The sequence below is a fragment of the Gastrolobium bilobum genome, unplaced genomic scaffold, assembly GCF_033153095.1.
Source record: "Gastrolobium bilobum isolate Gb01-03AN ecotype WA unplaced genomic scaffold, APGP_CSIRO_Gbil_v1 utg12553, whole genome shotgun sequence".
Lineage (NCBI taxonomy): Eukaryota > Viridiplantae > Streptophyta > Magnoliopsida > Fabales > Fabaceae > Gastrolobium > Gastrolobium bilobum.
In genome coordinates this window covers 79,693-83,987 of record NW_026897643.1, presented here as the reverse complement: position 1 = coordinate 83,987, position 4,295 = coordinate 79,693, and the positions used below count along the sequence as shown (strand labels likewise).

Sequence of the window (4,295 nt, the reverse complement as noted above, 5' to 3'; positions counted from 1 at the left end):
TTCAAACGTTCCACTACTGCTACCTTGCTGGTACTGCTGCTACTGAGTATTAAATGGTCTTTGGTTCATGGGTGGCCTCCATTGGGGGTTGTGGTTCTGATCTTTGGTGATAGTTCCTCCAGGATTTGAATTGGTATTGTGTCCTGCTTATTGATTGTCTCTTGTGAAGTTCCTATTGCCAAAGTTTTCTGCATAACACACCAATGCAGTGGATGGGCAGTCTGTTGAGTCATGAAGGTCACCACAGGCTGAGCATGGTTCAGTTTCAGCTGCTGTGAGTTGTAAGACTTCCATCCTTGGTGCTTCTTGATCAGCTTTCAGGTTCTTCACTTCGTTCATGAATGATGCCAGCTGTGCTTCCATGGCTGTTTGTTTGTCTAGTTCTAGCATGCCAGGCTTCCTTACTGGGCTCACCCTGTCTATTGGCCATTGGAGACATCTTTCAGCAGTGCTTTCTATAATTTCATACCTGGATTCAAGTGTTCCTGTAAAAAAATAGCCTCCTGCAGCAAAATCTAAATGTGATTGAGATGTATAGTCAAGTCCCTTATAAATAGATTGTAACACTCCCCAACTCTCCACCCCATGGTTTGGACATTTTCTGATGATGTCCTTGTATCTCTCCCATGCTTCATAAAGATTTTCTCCATAAAACATCCTGAAGTTAGAGAGCTCTGCTCTCACATCAGCTTGTCGAGACATAGGGAGAAATCTCTCTATAAATTTGTTAGAGAGTTCCTCTCATGTGTGGATTGATCCAGGGGTGAGAGTTTTCATCCATATTTTTGCTTTTAAGCCCAAGCAGTGAGGGAATAACCTCATTCTCATACTCTCCTCTGTCACACCCTCTGCCTTAAAATTAGCACAGATATCTTGAAATGTTGGGAGGTGTGTGTAAGGATCTTCTGCAGGGAGTCCATTGAAGACTCCTGCTCAACTAATCATGTGAAACATGATAGGTTTCAGTTCAAAATTGGGTGCTACAGGAGGGAAGATTACTCCCCTAACTGGTCTGTTCCTGAAAGGAGCAGCCAGAGTTCTGAAATTTTGTTCAGGAGGAATATCTTCATTATTATTGTGATCAGCCATGTTTTCAAAGATTTCTTCCCTGAGGTTTCTTCTTCTTCTATGAAAGGTACGTTCTGGCTCAGGATCAAAGAGAAACCCAGGTATTTCAACGGAGTGGTCAGAGTTTGTTTCAAACTCTTCACTCATAAACCATAAACACAAGTTATATGAACAACAGATTCAGTGATAAAATAAAATAAAAATAAAAACGAAATATACAGAGTATGTACTAAAACAATAATAAGAACAAAATTTATTGTTGTTATCCCCGGCAACGGCGCCAAAAACTTGTTGGGTGGTTTGCTGATGGTGGAAATTATATATTCTGATAAGGGACGTTCCTCTGTTCTAAGTTAGCAACAGAAAACAGAGTTGTTCCCTTACTTCCAACCCAAGTGCGCAAGTGCACGCATCAAGTAATAATGGGTGTATTAAGGCCCAGATTATCGTTCCCACGAGGATAGAACTCTAAATATTGTCTTAAACTATTTTAAAAAGAATGAAAATGAGAAGAAAAGTTAGTGAACGAACTGTCTGGTCAAACGTTTTCTACTATCTTGACAACGTTTCTCAGGAACAGTAAGTTCAGTCTGATGGCAAACAATTGCTCGTTGCGTTATGTATGTGATCTTTCCTGTTTAGAAGAAGGTGTGATAATAATCAATGGAGTTTGATAGATACAAGATTAAACAAAGTAAAAATAAAACAGTAATAATAACTATAATCAAGAGACCACAAAGTGGATGGTTTGAAAAACAGTTTAACAGAAGGAACGAATTCACTGCTACATTCTTAAATAGTTATTTCCTCTGTTCAAGACTTATCACTTTTTGGCTTTGTCCCAGTTTCTTATCTGCCAACTCTGATTCCTCAGCTCATGGACTAGATGGCTCACAAGTTTCCATATTCCTACGGCTCCCTTGACTCCAACAGGTACTTAGTACAGAACCTTTAAATGGACGAAGTGGCCCCTTATTCCTAAGGTGACCAATAGTGTTTTTGCCATGACACTACCTTCCCCCAATGGCTAAGCTGTCTGAAATCCCTTCCTTAAGGAAGTTCCTTTCTCAGTATGTGTTCAATTTCCATTGATACACAATGAATATAGCTTACTTAGCCAAAGAAATACAAAAAGCTCCAGTCAAGAATTTTGGAAATAATTGTTTAAGAGTTTTACAACTTATCCGTTCCACAGATAGTTCAGCCCATGGCTGATATTTTAAACATAATTATTCTAAACTGAAATCCCATAGACCCGAGATTCAGTTCAGAGATAACGATTGGAAAGAAAAGAAGAAACACTTATATTGAAATCAAACAAGAAAGATTACAACAAAGTATAAAATGGAGAAGATGGTTTGATGCTCGTGGGGAGTCTTAATGGATGATACAGAGTAATGAAGAAGGGTTGTCACTTAACTACAGTTAAAACTATACAAAACTAAACTACTAACTAATACTAGGTGATCTCTTCTTTTAGGACTTCAATCCCTCCAGAATTCGATGATGTTTTTGTGTTTGGGACGTCCTATTTATAGGCAGAAGAGAGAGTGACAGTCTTATAAATCCTTTGGAGTTGGTTTCTTGAATGAAGGGACGGGGCGGTGGCAACAGTGTTTAGAAGCTTGCAAATTGCTTGATGGGACAATTTTTGTTGATGATTAGTCGTTTTCTTGCAGTCCCTCATGTCTTGCTTTCTTCCTAACCAATGAGAACTCTTGATTCTCTGCTGTTCACGTTTCCTGCTGCTTAAGTGGTGCACCGCCTTGCTTTTTAGAAGACGTTGTTCCACGTTTCCTGCATAATGAGCAGAGCATTAAATGAAGGTAGCAGGTGTAATAAATGCTCTCAATACGTCCCCTTTTTTAATATGTTTTCAAAGGAATACGTCATCATACGTTCCCCCACTGTGTTTTTGTCACAAATGTGTAAAACAAGTGATTTTCATGCTAAGTTGCTCATCATATGAGGGAACATATGGTACTTTGCCATCAAAATGGGCTTAGATGGGAACGAATTTACGTCCCATCACACATGGTCAATTCTTATCGGTTACTTTGTCATACAAATTCAGCCCACAGACATGTACAAGGAGAGGAAGAAGTCGTGGGATTCATAGAGAAAGAAACAATCAACATACATGTAAGAAATTCAACAAAACTACTTAACCATTAGTTTACAAGTTTTTCTTTTACTTTGACTTAGTCTTCCTTTTAAATTAATATGATTGATCCATCTTTAAACATATATTTTCAAAAGAATGCATTCAATCAATCATTTTGTAGGAAATAAGACTATGTTAGCAAACTAATCAATTTTGCCAACATTCTTTGATTTTCCCATCAATTTAGCATATCTTTGACTTTTACTTAATTGAACTTTGACCTAATTTTATAAATTAATCCAAACATAATTAGATCAATTTAAGACCACTTCCATTCATCAAAATTATATAGAGAATTTAATTGCACAATCAAAATTAAGCTTAGCCCATTCTTTTGCCTTTTTGCAATTTAGTCCCTATACTTTCACATATTTATATTTTGACCCCTAGACTTTAAAAATATCCACATTTGGGTCTAATTTACCTTACTTGAAATGAATTGTATCATAAAAAATTTTAACATGTCAATTCATTCATTTACTCAACAAAATTCACATCAAATGCTTACTTATTCTACAGCTAGTGTAAACTAGTAATCACCTTTATAATCATTTTATAATTTCACGATTTCTTAATGAAGGTTGTTATATGCGCTGAAGTGATTCTTATAAGAACATATGTATTTTAGTGGATTGTTTTTCTTTTCTTTATCTCTTTGAAATTATATTTGTAAATCATGTTCCTGACCTCCATTGCATTTGTATCTCTCAGTTTGCTTTCGTTGTCTTTGGTTATTTTTGGCACCGTACTTTACTTGTTTCATCATTTGAAGACCCTTAATTTTGTTGGCTTTGTGAGGAATAGGCTAACTTATCAGGCTTACCTACAAACCATTTCTCTTGATATGTTACTTGATACATGTGAGGTTATGGACTTGGGTTAAGTTTTGTGCAGTTTTTATAATTATCCAAGTGAATTCTATATGAAATTTTATGCAGTATGGTTTCAGATATGATTTGGGCATCTGAATTCTTTTATTTAATCATTATCATTTTTTCTATATAAATCCCTATGTTACGGTTCCTTTGTGTTATCCTTTGTATTTTTTATCTTTTTGTTTTGT

General features: G+C 36.3%; 1 non-coding gene across 1 annotated transcript; it reads left to right on the top strand.

Moving 5' to 3' along the window:
- The first annotated feature begins 580 nt into the window (after positions 1–580).
- LOC133308934 (small nucleolar RNA R71) lies at positions 581–687 on the top strand. The gene has a single exon (XR_009751242.1). It is a non-coding gene; the product is annotated as a small nucleolar RNA R71 (small nucleolar RNA).
- The last annotated feature ends 3,608 nt before the right edge of the window (positions 688–4,295 follow it).